Here is a 16,263-nt window from a genome sequence, read left to right as displayed (position 1 = left end):
GGGGAGCTACATCCTGGGCGGACCTGGCCAGGTGAAGCTTGCTGACATGTGGTAGCCTCTCTGGAGACTACTAATTCCACTGATAACATTGTATGCAAATATCCGGGTGAGTGCCATGGGCAGAAAACATTGACATATACCTGCCAGAGGCCTATCCTGGGTCTGAAGAGTCCACCCCAGTCTCCAGCGACTCATCTCAGCACACACTTTGCCTGCACGCATGGAAACCGCCTCTCTCCACGAATGCCTTCACCTGCTAGGAAACACACGATGTCACTCAGCCAAAGGAGAGCACAGGCAAAGTCAACTGAAGCCCCCATTGTCAAGATTTTGCTTCTGCTGGGCCACAGCCCCCGGTGGCACACTGCATGCACATCACTTCTCCAAAGACAAGGCCGAAATCCGGACAACCAGGGCCCCAGAAGTCCAGAGTCTGCAGAAGGCGGCACATGGATCGCCTCTTTGCCACATACAGGAGGGAGACCTGTGCCCTAGACTGGCTCCGCTAGAGCTCCACGACCTCAGCTATTTTCCCTGACCTTGGGCCCGTGCCCTCATGAGTGTGTGATCTCTAGTTACACTTCTCCTCCGACCACTCTGAATCCGCCACCTGCGGATACCTGAGCATGGAAATTAACACCTGTCACTCGCTGCAGTGTCACAGGTCACTAGGTGTCTAGGCTCAGACTGACCTTGGCTGTCTTCTGCCCAGGCAACTAGCCTAAGCCTTCAAAGGAAATGAGGACACGTGGTCACTGGCCGACATCCTTTAACCAACACTGAGTCCCTGGTCAGCATCCTGGAGTCCTGGCAAGAAGAGCCAGGCACCTCCAGGAGCATCTGGAGGAGGAGACAGGGGCTGAAGAATCTACCACACCTACTGGTGCTGCTACACATGTGGGAGGCCTGGCTGCAGAGATTGCAGGCATGGCCTCAGGGTCAAAGGAGAAAGCACCTGAAGACGTGCTAGGACTCTTAGACTGAGAGAAGCAGGATGTCTGGACTGCAAAATATGCACCCTTCAGGGAAGAAGTTCATTCAAGCTTCTTAAACTCACCTCACCTGGAAAATCCATCCTCTTTTAGCCTTGTGCCCCTTCCACGCCCCCTCTAGTACAAAGAGAGATGCAGCCCTACGGCACCAGGGTGGAAGAAGCCCCAGGATAGCTGTCCGAAGACATGAGGCCCACTCAAAAGCTTCCCCCGCCAAGGAGAGAAGAGGACAAGACTTACCTGCAGATGAGGTCTCAGGGCCCTGAGAATGAGCATAATGTCTGTAAGGAAAGAGAAATAGGATTTCAGTGGGACATGGAAGTCTGAGAAAGAGCCTCTGCAAAGATAGCTCTAAGGGAGGTGTGATTGTGAAGGTGGGCTGGTCACTGAGTTCTTTGTAGTACAAGGTAGCAGACAGAAGCCAGACTCTGGGGGGAACCTGCCTGCCGGTGAGCAGTGGGCATAAAACCCTAAACCAATGAGAATCGAATCCCTTCCCAGCAGCTTCTGCACAGATCAGTGATGTTTGCTTGGTCTTTCTCTTTTCTGTGGTCTAACCTGATCTGTTCTGAGATCAGAGAGTTGGAATAGAAAAGCCTGACTGACATGAAACGAGCAAAGAGAAGACAAGGCCTCCTAAATCTGGTGAAGACAGAACACAGATAACCAAAGGTGAGGATGGGAAGAAACAGATTGAGTTCCAAGTCCCATCCACAGTATCCCAGGGCCTGGAATCCCTGGAAGTGCCAGAGGTGTGTACTCCCTGGGAGATGCGACCCCAAGTGTCAGAGGAAGCCCTACGGAGCAAGGAAGGGAGGGCAGGGCCTCTAGGATGGGCACTTCCATACAGGCTGCCCATGTGAATTTCTCAGAGTGACCGTGACAGATCCTGAGAGGGACAGTTTGAGGCAAAGGAAAGTAAGTTTTCTGAAGAGGGGTGAATTCCGCCTTCTCCTGACAATGAAACAGAAATCCCGTCCTGCTCAGAGGTACTGAGTAGGAGGGATTGTGAATTCCCATCCTGCACAGAGGTTGGCTGGGAAGTTCGACTGTCTAAAGACAATGTGGCCAAAGTCTTCTTTATCTTTCAAAGATATATCTTTAACTTCCTGCAAATTCAATCCTGGATAAAAGCCTAGAATATACAAGTGTGGGTTTTTCAGGAGAGCAACAAGGGGAGAAGGTGATAGTGACATATCAGAGAAGGAGAACAATAGTCTAAGGGTCCCTGTGTTACTTAATGAATCACAGACAGTGTCAAGCATTCTTCCTTACCTGTAGACATGCAAATGCAGTAGATGTTTTAGCAATAACTGAATTAATCCTCACAGAATTCTTTTTGGCCATTTCCAGGTACAGAGACCAGAAGAATTCATTAGTTACAAGAGCAAGCAATAATTCGCTGGTCTGAATTTTGTTCAATTTCTGTGTTTGCCCTTCACAAATGGATAAAAGTCTCTGAATCTGGCATTGAAGACAGTGTTTTCTCTATTGTTATGGATTGAATAGTGTCCCCCAAAATGTGTGTCAACCTGGCCAGGCCATGATTCCCAGTATTGTGTGGTTGTCCTGCATTTTGTGATCTGATGTGATTACTTATGTGTTGTAAATTCTAACCTCTGTGATGTTAATAAGGTGGGATTAGAGACAGTTAGGTTAATGAGGGAGGACACAATCTACAGGATAAGGGTGAGTCTTGAGTCAGTCTCTTTTGAGATACAAAGAGAAAAGTGAGCAGAAATGAGAGGGACCTCATACCACCAAGGAAGAAGTGCCTGGAGTGGAGCAGGTCCTTTTGACCCAGCGTCCACGCACTGAGAATTTCCTAGGCCAGGGGAAGATGGATGACAAGGACTTTCCCCCAGAGCCACAAAGAGAGAAAGCTTTCTCCTAGAGCTGGTGTCCTGACTTCAAACTTCTTGCTTCTTAAACTGTGAGAGAATAAGTTTCTGTTTGTTAAAGGCATCCACTTGTGGAATCTCTGCTATAGCCACACTAGATAACTAAAAAACACATATATAAAATAGTCAAAAAAAAAAAATGTTTCAAATACACACACATACACGTATGATGTTATTAAACTTTAAAAGATGTTACATTCTTATAACACATTTAACAACAGAGATTTGTATACAGAAGTTATAATAAGAGCCATCCCCACATAATTATATTGTACCTGCTCCCCCAAAGTGTCCAGTGTCCAAAGATACATATGTACCCTTTTACACACTTCTTTTTGCTTGGACACATGTAAGTACATTCATTTGTTTGTTTTTATGGAAATTAGGTCACATTCTACCCATGTTTTCCTCTGAATCACTCTTCACTTGACAATTTTTCATGGTTCCTCTAAATCAGCAGACATGGAAGAAGCACTCTTTTTGGTTCTTCTTATTTTTAACTCCCACCACTCTTCTGTCAGTTTGTTGTACTGTGGTGGCTTGCATGTTGCTGTGATGTTAGAAGCTATGCCACCGGTATTTCAAATACCACCAGGTTCACCCATGGTAGACTGGTTTGAGTGGAGCTCTGGATTTAGACAGACTAGGAAAAAGGACCTAGTGATCTATTTCTAAAAAAAACTGGCCAGTGAAATCTTACGAATAGTACTGGAACACTGTCTGACTGAATGACAGAGGATAACCCCTTAGGTTGGAAGGCACTCAAAATACAAGTGGGGAAGAGCTACCTCCTCAAAGTAGATCCCAGTTTAATGACGTTTCCTGATGGGCACAACTCATAATGAGAAGAAACTGATGCAAATATCCTTTAATAATCAGAATGTGGAATGAAGGAAGTATGAATCTAGGGAAATTGGAAGTCATCAAAAATGAAATGGAATGCATAAAGGTCAGTAATCCAAGGCATTAGTGAGCTGAAATAGCTTGGTTTTGGACATTTTAAAGTAGACAATGATATGTTCTACTATGCCAGGATTGAGATACTGAAGAGAACGGCATCATATTCATCGATAAAAAGAACATTTCAAGATCTTTTCTGAAGTAGAACACTACGAACAATAGGATAATATCCACAGGCCTACTAGGAAGACCAGTTAATAAGACTATTATTCAAATTTACACACAAATCATGAATGTGAAAGATGAAGAAGTTGAAGGTTTTTACCAAGTTCCGCAGTTTGAAACTGATCAAACGTGATGCATTAATCAATCAAGATGTACTGATAATTACATAATTAGGATGCGAAGTTGAAAACAAAGCAGACAAATCAGCAGTTGGAAAATAAGGTATTGATGATAGAAATGACAATGAAGCTTACATGATAGAATTTGGCAAGACCAATGACTTATTCATTGCACATACCTTTCGTCAGGAACATAAATGGTGACTATACTCATGAACTATTCCAGGCAGAATAGATAGGAATCAAATTTGTGGAAGGTGATGATGGAGAAGGTCAATATCATGAGTCAGAATCAGGCCAGGGGCTGACCGCAGAACAGATGATCAGTTGCTCATATTCACGTTCAAGTAGAAGCTGAAGAAAATTAAAACAAGTCCATGAGTCAAAGTATGCCCTTGAGTATATCAAACCTGAATTTAGAGACCATCTCAAGAATAGATTTGATGCACTGCACACTAATGATCGAAGACCAGATTAGTTGTGGGATGATAGCAAGGACATCATATATGAAAAAAACAAAAAGTCATTAGAAAGACAGGAAAGAAAGAAAAGACCAAAGAGGATGTCACAAGAGACTCTGAATCTTGCTCTTGAATGTACAGTAGCTAAAGAGAATGGAAGGAAAAATAAAGTAAAAGAGCTCAACAGAATACCTGAAAGCGAAGCTGGAGAAGACAAAGTATGATAATAATAATGTGAACAGATCTGGAGTTAGAAAACCAAAAGGGAAGAAAACACCTGGCATTTCTCAAGCTGAAAGAACTGAAGGAAATATTCAAGCCTCTAGGTGCAATACTGAAGGAAGGATTCTATGGGGAAAATATCGAACAACACAGGAAACATCAAAAGAAGACGGAAGGAATACACAGACTCAATACACCAAAAAGAATTGGTCGACATTCAACCATTTCAGGAGGTAGCATTGGATCAAGAGCTGATGGTACTGAAGGAAGAACTCCAAGCTGCACTGAAGGCATTGGCAAAAAACACGGCTCCAGGAACTGATGGAGTACCAAATGAGATGTTTCAACACAGGGACGCAGTGCTGGAGGCGCTCACTTGACTATTCCAATATATTTGGAAGACAGCTACCTGACCAAATGACTGAAAGAGATCTACATGTGTACCCATTTCAAAGAGAGGTGGTCCAACGCAATGCGGAAATTATCGAGCAATGTCATTAACATCCCACGCAAGAAAAATTTTGCTGAATATAATTTAAAAACAGTTGCAGCAGTACACAGATAGGCAACTACCAAAAATTCAAGCTGGATTCAGAGGAAGACATGGAATGTGGGATATCATTTCTGATGTCTGATGGATCTTGGCTGAAAGTAGAGAATATCAGTAAGATGTTTACCTATTTTTGTTTCCTATACAAGCACACTCAACTGTGTGGCTCATGACAAATTATGGATAGCTTAGCAAAGAATGGGAATTCCAGAACACTTAACTGTAGTCATGCGGAATATCTACGTAGACCAAGAGGCAGTCATTTGAGTAGGGCAAGGTGATACTCTGTGGTTTAAAATCAGAAAGTTATGTGTCATGGTGGTATCCTTTCACCATACTTACTCAATCTGTATGCTGAGCAAACATTCTGAGAAGCTGGTCTCGAAGAACAAGAACATGGCATTAGTTTTGGAGAAAGATTCACTAACAACCTATGATATGCAGCTGATACGACCTTGCTTGCTGAAAGTAAAGAGGACTTGAAGCAGTTGCTGATGAAGAGCAACCACTACAGCCTTCACTATGGATTACACCTCAACATAAAGAAAACAAAAATTCTCACAACTGGACCAGTAAGCAACACCATGATAAACAGAGAAAATACTGAAGTCATCAAGCATTTCATTTAACTTGAATCCATAATCAATGCCCACAGAAGCAGCAGTCAAGAATTCAAACAATGTATTGCATTGGGCAAATCTGTTGCAAAAGACCTCCTTAAAGTGTTGAGAAAGAAAGATGTCACTTTGAGGACTAAGGTGTGCCTGAGCAAAGCCATGATATTTTCTATCACCTCACATGCTTGAGCAAGTTAGACAATGAATACGGAAAACCGAAGAACTGATTCATTTAAAATATGGTGTTGGCAAAGAATACTGAATATACCATGGACTGCCAGAAGAATAAACAAAACCATCTTGGAAGAAGTACACCAAGAATGCACCTTAGAAGCAAGGATGGCGAGACTTCGTCTCACGTGCCTTGGACATATTTTCAGGAGGGACCTGTCCCAGGAGAGGCTCATCATGCTTGGAAAAGCTGAGGGTCAGAAAAAAAGAGGAAGGCGCTCAACAACATGAACTGACACAATGGCTGCAAGAATGGGCTCAAACATAGCAATGATTGTGAGGATGGTTCAGGATCAGGTGGTGTTTCATTCTGTTTTACACAGGATCGATGGCATCTAACAGCCACAACTAACATATGTATGCGTGTATGTGTGTGTGTATATATATATATACCCATTGCCATCGAGTCGTTTCCAACTCATAGTGACCCTACAGGACAAAGTAGAACTGCCCCACAGAGTTCCCAAGGAGCGCCTGGTGGATTCGAACTGCTAACCTTTTGGTTAGCAGCTATAGCTATTAACCATTATGCGACTAGGGTTTCCATATATATATATATATATTCTCTTCACTAGTTTTGCATCTCTAGAGATCCCAGGCTAAGACATTTGGTACCTACTGTGGTTCTAGAGGAACCAAATCTTAAGGATGAGTTTTCTGAATTGATTCTCAAGTCTGGCTAGTCTTAAAGGCACTGATGACTGTCTCCAGTAGTAAACAGGCTATTGCTAATCCATGGTGGGAGGTGACAATAGAAATACGCAAAATACTACTACCACTGGATCAAATATTTGTGAGAGACAAGGCTCTGCCTGATTACATATTTGATACTTTTCTATAATTTTGTCAGAATAAGAATAATAAGGAAGCTGCTTGGTTAGTCCTGCTTTTGCTAGCCACACTGGTGAATGAAAGAAATGGGCTCAAAGCTGAAGCACCACATACAAGATCTGAAAGCTGCCACTTGTGCCCAGAAAGAAAACCATATTTCTTATAGTAACAAGGCTAATGCTGCCAAAAATAAACTCAGATTCTTATCATAAGAGTGACTGAATTAAAGCGCTAGTTGAATATCCAGCCTCAAATGGTGTCTGAAGTTAGAGTGAGGGCACTGATTGGGAAGAAATGGGATCCTGAAACTCAGGATGAGGACATATGGGCAGACAGTCAGGAAGCGGGGGACAATGAACCTCCAATTTCTATTGAATCGCTCTTCCTAACAGAACCAGACCTCTTACTCCCATCTGAAGAGATTCTCTAACTCTGCCGCTAAGGCACCCTTCCCAGTAAAACAATTATCCCTTCCACCTCCATCTGATGAGATTACCCCAGCTGTGCCTGAAGTGTCTTGTTTGAGTTATCTCCTGGGGTGGTATCTGGGGCATTGCCTGGGGCATCACCTTAGGCAGATGTCTTATAAGACACGGCTGAACATCCCACTGCCACTGCCCATTTTTGCTTCTAGACCTATACCTAGACTTCAGTCCCAACAAGCCCCAAAAGGTGAACTATGAAGTGTGACCCAGGAGAAGGTATGCTAAACTCCAAAAGAACTACTTGATTTTTCTAATATATATATACAGAAACCTGGTGAATATGTGTGGGAATGGCTATTATGGGTGTGGGATAACGGTGCAAGCAACATAAAGGTGGATTAGTCTAAGTTTATTGATATAGACCCAGGAAGCATAGATTCTTCATTCAGTGTTTCAGCTTCAGAGGTTAGAAAAGGATCTCATAGTTTATTTGGTTGGTTTACTGAAGCATGGATTAAGTGGTGGCCTACAATAAATCAAGTGGAAATGGCAGATCTGCCATTGTATACTGTAGGAGAAGGTAACCAAAGGCTGAGGGAAACTGGCAGGTTAGAATGGATTTATTAGGCTGGACCCACAGACCCACACACGGAGTGCCCAGAGGGCTCTCTTTTTACCATAGCAGTGAGGTACAAATTTGTGCAGCAAGCCCCAGCATTATTGAAGACTTCTGTGGTTGCTATTTTATGTAAGTAAGAGTCCACAGTGAGAACTGCCCTAACTGAATTAAGACACCTAACTACAATGCAGTTGACTGGACCCCATGGTGGTAACAGCCAAGTGGTGGCACTCAATGAACAAAGACAAGGTGGGTGTGGTTACCATAACAGACAGTAGAGTCAAAGCAGTAATCAGAATAGTCTGCTCACATGGATTTATGGCAATGGCTACTTAGTCATAGTGTCCCTGGGAGTGAAAGAGCTGGGAAATGTACATCTCCTGGTACCTAGTGTCTTAGCTATCTAGTGCTCCTGTAACAGAAATACCACAAACGGATGACTTTAACAAAGAAAATTATTCCCTCACAGTCCAGGAGGCTTTATAAGTCCAAATTCAGGGTGCCAATTCCAGGGGAAGACTTTTTCTCTCTGTCACTCCTAGGGGAAGGTCTTTGTCACCAGTCTTCCCCTGGACAAGAAGGTTCTCAGCACAGGGATCCTAGGTCCAAAGGATGCACTGCTCCTGACACTTCTTTCTTGGTGGTACTGAGGTCCCCCGTCTCTCTGCTCTTTTCTCTTTTATATCTCAAAAGAGACTGACTTAAAACACAACTTAATCTTGTAGATTGAGCCCGGCCTCCTTAACATAACTGCTTCAAATTTTCGCTCATTAACATCATAGAGGTAGGATTTACAATACATTGGAAAATCACATCAGCTGACAAAATGGTGGATAATCGCACAATACTGGGAAGCATGGCCTAGTCAAGCTGATATATACATTTTGGGAAGACAGAGTTTAATCCATAACACCTAGTATGCAGCTATCGACCTGTTAATGCCTTTTTCTCCATACCCATTTGGAAGTATCACCAGAAACAGTGTGCCTTCTCTCTGACCTAAGTATATAAGGACGAAATAATATAGAGGAATCTCTGTTACATTTTCTCCATCTTACCGTTATTTGGCCTCATAGGCAGACCCAGTCACTTAATTGCACGGCAGAATGAAGAGATTAAAGCCCAACATTCTTGCCAGTGGACCAGGAAGGTAGCTGCTCAGACATCAGAGAGCCTCAGAGAGACAGAGACCAGGTGGCTCAAGAGAGGGATACCATAAAGTTGTTTTTCATACCCCCCTCCACTCCCATAGTTGCATATGCTTTCCTCTGACCCCAAGAAGTAGATCAATCCTTTGAGAACTGCATTATGGGTTAGAACACCAACAAGGTCCCAGACTGAGTGACACTCCCATAGATTACATCCAAATATCATTGCAAAGTCTTCAAAATCTGAACTGACATCTGAGCCACAGCATCCAGAAGTTGGGAAAGAACATGCAGCCTGAACATAACTGGGTCAAGTGATTGCTAAAACAAACAACATCGACATTTTCTGTAAGATTGAAGTAAGACATAGTCTTAGAATCATAGACAAAAACTTTAAAAAGCTACTTTAACCATGCTCAAAGAAGTAACAGTCACACCTTAGAAAAATAGAAAAATACATAGAAACCATTCACAAATGAAAATTTTAGACAGGAAAAATAGAGATAAAAAATTCACTTGACCAGCGGAATGCTGTTGACAGACAAAAGGATCAATGAGATGAAAATAGTTCAATTGAAAATATCCAATCTGAAAACAGAGGACAAATATTGAAAAAAAAATGAACAGAGCCTCAAAAAAATCCAAAAATACCTAACATTTATTTATTGGAATTCCATAAGGTGTAGAGAAAATATATAGTGTAGAAAAAAATATCTGAAGAAATACTGGCTCAACACTTTCCCAATTTGTTGAAAGACATAAACTTACAGATTCAAGAAGCTATGCAAACTCCAACAAGTTAAACTCACATAATTTTACACCCAAATGCCTCATTGTCAATTGTGGAATAACAAGGACCAAGAAAATATCTTCAAAGAAGCTAGAGAGAAAACAACTCATTTCACACAGGAGAAACCATTGGAATGACTCTGTATTCATCATCAGAAGCCATGGAGGCCAAAAGGCTGTGAAAACAACATTTTTTCAACACTGAAAGAAAAGAAACATTAACCCAGTGTTCTATAGGCTGTTATTTCCTTCATGAGTAAAGGAAAAATATTGACATTCTCAGGTGAAGGACGCTTAAGAGAATTCATCGCCACCAGACTTGTTCTAAATGAAACACTAAGGAAGTTCTTCAGGTGGTAGACTTGGAATTTCAGGAATTATGGAAAGCAACAAAGTCGAAAGTACCTTCTGAAGTTTGCCGTTCAGCCAAAGATTAGACAGGTCTATAAAACAAACAATAACACACGTGAAGAAAGTGTTTCTTAGTTCAATCGTGTGTATGAGACCAAAGGTGCAAAACCTGCCCAAAAGCACAGAAAAGAGGGCAGGATGGAACAGGAATCATGGCGGATGGGAACGGGGAACTGGAGCATAGAAGAGAATATTGACACATCATGAATATTGCCACCAATGTCACAAACCAATTGTGTATAAATGGCTGAACAAGAAAGTAATTTGCTTTGTAAAGTTTCAAATAAAGCACAATAAAAATTTTTTAAAAAGTGGTAGGTATCTGGGTAAACATATTACGCCAACCCTGCTGTCACTGCACAACATGGCGCAGGACTCCCCTCTTTGGATAGACTTGCTAGCCTATTGGAAACACTTTGGAATATACTCTTGGTGGCAAATTAGTATTAGAGAATGGGATTATTTTGAAAATATGAGATGTCTGTACTCATGTCTGGTGAATAAACTGGATAATAAAATTTTCAGAGCGAAATGAGATGTTCTAACAGAAAAATAGGCCTGAATTCCCACGTGGGCCATGAGCCTAATCTGAAGGCCTTTCCCAGAGAGGCATTTCAGGCACTTCTAGAGCAGCAGGAGCACTGGGGAATGCATGTATCAACCTCCCCCAGGGCCTTCTCTGAGGAGTAAGTACCTGCTTTAGTACTAAGCTTAAAAAAAAAAAAGCTTAGGGGTTCATAAATAGTCATTCTGCATAAGGTCTTCAGGTTCAAGTCTGTAATCCAGCTGGGATTCTGTGTGTGCTGCATCTCTGCATCAAAAGAACATGCTTCTAGAAGCAGAATGCCAGGAGAGAGGCGGTTGGGCAGTTGGGGGTGGGGGGTGCTGCGCAGACAGGGGTGCCCAAGGGAGGCACAATATAGTCATTCTGCAGCAGGTCTAGTCCTTCTGCATAAGAATTAGAATGCTTCTGTCAATGCATAATAGTTTACATGCAGGACATAAACAAAGTGACTGAAGGACAAAGTCAAATAGTAAACCAAGCCACTCCCTGTCAATCCTTACCTGAGAGGGTCTTCATGAAGACTTCCGGGGATGGAGAAGGACACAGTAAACGCTGATTTATTTTACCTCTTCCTTCCTCAAGAAACAGGAACTGGTGTTAAGACGTCAGGTGTCAAGCCCCAAACTCCTCTTCTGGTCTGTATTTAAGCTGTATAATAAAACTGGGATCAGGCAATCAGCCGTGAGCAGACAGACCCAGAGTATTCCCAGTGCCCCACATCTTTGAGCTCCAGTGAGATCCTGTTCTTAGTCACTAGATTAGCAGAGGAGCTGAAAGACTGAAATTCCGTGTTTTAAGGCAACTTGGGCTTCAAACAGTCACATATTGCTAAAGTCGTATTTCTCTGTGTTAATTTATGATCCTTAACTCAAATCTGGAGTTTGGAGCTCATTTTGATAACTCCTCATGTAGTCTGCATAGACTAGAGTCTGCTCACAGTCAGTGATGACAATGGAGGAAACAAAGTCCCTAGCCCAGAGGAGGGACTGCTCCCCATATTTGGGGCAATGCCCCTGGGAAGCATCGGCGAGGTGCACTTTGGCCTCTGTGGCTTTGCCTTCTGCTCCTGGAATTGCACCCTGGGGGCCTCCATATGCAGACCCAGAGTCCGTGGGTGACCACAACTCCCCCGTTCTGGGTCATCGTCCGGACACACGTTGCGATATGCTTTCTGCCCTCCTTTCCAGCATAAGCGCTGCGATCACAAGTGGCAGAACCAGTTCTCAGGTCCAGACCCTAGACCTTGCCCTCCTTGGCCTTAGGCTTCCCTAGTCCTGGTGGAACCTGCAAGCCTGGCGGATGCGAGGTTAGCACCCGGCTGGGTGGGCTTGGGCCTGTCTCAAAAGGCTCATGGCGCACTCAGGTTCCTCCTCCTTGGAGCCTGTGGGCTTGCAGTGGGCAGCCCGGCATCTCGTGCCTCCCTTGGGAGCCCTCTCTGAGCAGCAGCTCCCCTCCCCCTCCCCCGCCAACCACCCAACAGTCGCACTGCCTGCTTTCTGCTTCTAGAAGCGTGTTCTTTTGATGTACACATGCAGCACACACAGAAGCTCAGTTGGATTACAGACTTGAACCTGAAACGCACAACTTTAAAACTACTAGACGGGGGGGGGGAGGTTATTGGCAGTGAAAAAAGCAAAAAAAAAAAATAAGAAAGAGAACAATTACAAAAAAAGTATTAGAAGACTGTATCCTCACATTATGGACTCAAGAAAGTTGCGGATAAACAACCGCGTAGATAGCATACTGTTGTCTCTTTGCAAATAAGTCTTAAATGAGGGAATTTGGTACCGGGAAGAGTTGCAGAGCCTGACTTTGGGGAAATCTGGGATTGATGAATTGCCTTGCATGAGGCTACAAGCCCTGATAATCAATATTTGAAGATGAGATTCGAGCAACCTAGAACATGCATCAGAATTTTTTCTAAGTAAATTAGCACCAGAAGATGCCTTTAACCACTAAATAAAATGGGTCAGTAGTTCAAGATCTCCCTAAAAAGAAAACGGCAGACCTAGATCGTTTCCAGTCAGGTTCCAGCAAACATGCAAGAAACAGTCATTTTAATCTTGTACATAGTCAACAGAGATTAGAAAACCATGAGATACTCCCCTAACTTGATCCTTAAGGCTAGTTTAAAAATGATAACAAATTAGAGAAGGATGGTAGAAGAAGAGTTAGAGGACAAGCACACTCAGTAACTGAGATGCAAAACTCTACGTAAGATGCCAGCAAAGGAAATCCAGCAAAGTATAAACCACGTAACATGCCATGATCATGTAGGCATACAAATTTGAGTGAACGTTAAAGATTTAGTAATTTCATTCACCACATGCATAGGTGAAAGAAGAGAAGACATATGCTCACCTCAAGAGATGGGGGCAAAGCAGGTTGATAAAATCCAATCACATGGAGAGATAAGGACTAGGAGCAAATATGGAACAGAAAAGGAGTTCCCGAACGTGGAAAACTACAACTAGCATGATAGTTCATGGTGACGTGTGGGACATTCTCTTTAAAATTAATAAACAATAAAATAAGGGTGCTTCTATCATTACTTTTATTAAACATTGAACACCGGAAGTGTAAGCTAGTACAAAAAGAGAAAAAGTATAACTGCTATTCATAGATTATAGGACTGTCTCCATTGAAAACTGTAGAAAATACCGGAATTAATAGTAATCATAAATAAAAAATAAATTGAAATTTCAATGCATCAGCATCAAGCTGACTCTGTCATAGCTCTTAGGTGAAAGCAAAGGACACTGATAGGGAAAGAGCAGGTTCGGGTGGTCTAGACCAAGGAGGGAAGAAAATTATTCTGCACTGGGCTGAACTTATAAGAACGGGTCTTATGTGTGTTAGTTACCTAGTCCCTCCATAACAAAAAATAACACAACTGGATGGCTTTAAAGAACAGAAATTTATTTTCTCACAGTTTAGCAGGTGGTCGTTCGAATTCAGGGCATGGCTGTAGTGGGAGGTCCTTCCTTGTCTACCTCAGCTTCTAGTAGATGCCAGCAATCATTTGTGTTCCTGGCCTTCTAGAAGCATCTGTCTTCTTTGTCTGTCTTCCTTTTCACCTGTTTGAGTCTGTGTGTATTCTGCTCCTTTTATAACTAAGAAGAGTTAGGCTTAGGACCCACCCTACATTGGTATGACCTCATTCACATAATAAAAGCAGGCCCCCTCTTTCCTAACAAGGTCAGATTTACAGGTACAGGGGTTAGGATTTCCACAGACATTTTGGAGGGACACAATTCAATCCCTAACAGTCGACTTACCAGATATTCTGGATTGAGAGTACTCGCATGAACAGCTGAGAGTGGTTCCAATTCTTTGCTACATTCGTTGGCTGAAACTTGTCTCAATGGTCACCCAAAGGAATGCTAGAGCAATTTATTGTGTAGGACCTGGCCAACCATTCCTAATCAAGTCCATTGTGTGGAAAAACACACAATCCCATCACCAAAGCCTTGAGAAATTCATGGATAAGAAAAGAATGGTGGTTGGAACCAAGAATTGTTTCATAGCCTAGATAACATGGTACAGGTGTTAGATATTCACATGGAGATGTCAGGTAATAAAACTTCACCCCACATGGGGATGTCAAGGATAATACCAACAGCTAATGTTCATTGAGTACCTACACTGGTGCCAGGCACTCCTGTGCTTTTTCTTTCATGTTTGCTTTTCATGATGGCCATATGAGGAATGTATCATTATAATGCCTAAAGAGGTCAATACAGAGAGCTAGGCTCACATTTGAATATATGAGTCTGGACCCAGGAGGAGTTTGAATGGATGGAGGTATAAACCTCACGTCCTTAGCTACAAATAGACAGCAGTAAACTCACTGAGGCATCCTAGAGGGAGGGTGTCAATAGAGAGAGGAACAGGCACCAAGCCCAAGGGTACTCGGGTATCTAGAAGCCTGCCAGGTGAACAGCAGCCAACAAGCCTCTCTGAAGTCCAGTGTGGTTCCTGGAGGGTTGTCTGTCCTTGCTCTCAGCTGCATTTCCCCAGTGCCCCTCCCACCTGCACTGGGTTGTCCCCTTCATGAGGACAGGGGCAGTGTGTACCTTTCACCACTGTATCTGCATAACATAGACTACTTCTGGCCCATGGAATATACTGACTGAATGAAAAATAAACGATAAGTACGTAAAATCCTTCGTAGTTGATACCTTGGGATACATTAAGGAGCTTCATGAGTAAGAGGGAGAAAAACTGATCAGGGCTGCTTCTGAGACCATCTCTTAGGCGTAAAGAGTGTTAAACAATAATTAAACAAAGAGATTTAATGGCAGAGATGTATGTTAAAAAGATGTAAGTATACGTTGAAGATTACTAGAAACATGCACATTTATTATTGCAACTATAGTTCAAATTGTTAAAAAAAATATACTACATGCACACAGAATATTATAAAGTAATTTAATGCTCTCATTAAAAAAAACAAAAAAAATTATCATGAGAAAAGACTAATGATGAATGAAAATATCAGGATATAATATCCGTGTTAATATACATAAATGTGTGTGCTAATACACACATAAAACCAGTTGCCATTGAGTCAGTTCTGATTCATGATGACACCAGCGTGCCAGAGTAGAACTGTACTCCATAGGGGTTTCAATGGCTGAGTTTTCGGAAGTAGACTGCCAGACCTCTCTTTCATAGCAATTCTGGGTGGACCTGAACTCCAACTTTCTGTCAGCAGCTCAAGATATTAACCATTTGCACCAACCAGAGACTCTAACACACATACATGCCAATGTAAGTAAGATAACAGACATATCGGAACGTTAGTAATTTATTCTATGCATTACGTATGTTTTCTTGTTATTTATTGCATACTTTCCCATTGCTTCCAAGTTTTTGAGGAATAGAATGTACTTCTGGAAAAATTCATGAGAGATTTTTAAGTAATGAAATAATCAACAGAAACAGAATGAGTAAATCTGTGGCAAGGCAGCCCATGAACCCAAGATTACAGTAACACTGGTATGAAAAGCAGAATTGTGGAGTCCTGAAGCTCAGTGGTCCCATGCATGCATCAGGAAAGAGGGAAGAGCAAATAAACAAGGAGAAAATACAGTGAGCCAGAGGAGTGGGAGCCCTCTGTTGTGGGCACAGTTTTCTCATGAAACTTTAGATGGACACAATGGGTGGGATTATCCACTTCCATCACACAAACATTTTTATTACCCTTGATTTTAACGGAACTATGTTATAAAAACAAATGATAAAATAAAGTATA

At 42.3% G+C, this 16,263-nt stretch overlaps 1 long non-coding RNA gene across 2 annotated transcripts in view; it reads right to left on the bottom strand.

The window, feature by feature from the left end:
* Window positions 1–1,242: 1,242 nt before the first annotated feature.
* LOC135229173 (uncharacterized) overlaps window positions 1,243–16,263 on the bottom strand; it is a 53,872-nt gene continuing 38,851 nt past the window's right edge. The window contains exons 3-5 of one of the 2 annotated variants that reach the window (XR_010319936.1): window positions 11,507–11,654; window positions 4,317–4,491; window positions 1,243–1,273 (exon numbers count right to left, since the gene is read on the bottom strand). This is a non-coding gene — a long non-coding RNA (uncharacterized LOC135229173). Of the gene's footprint in view, window positions 1,274–4,201; window positions 4,492–11,506; window positions 11,655–16,263 lie in introns of those variants that run through there. The other variant, XR_010319935.1, reaches the window with a different exon arrangement.

This window comes from Loxodonta africana, unplaced genomic scaffold (genome assembly GCF_030014295.1).
Source record: "Loxodonta africana isolate mLoxAfr1 unplaced genomic scaffold, mLoxAfr1.hap2 scaffold_109, whole genome shotgun sequence".
Classification (NCBI taxonomy): domain Eukaryota; kingdom Metazoa; phylum Chordata; class Mammalia; order Proboscidea; family Elephantidae; genus Loxodonta; species Loxodonta africana.
This window is presented reverse-complemented; position numbering and strand designations above follow the sequence as displayed.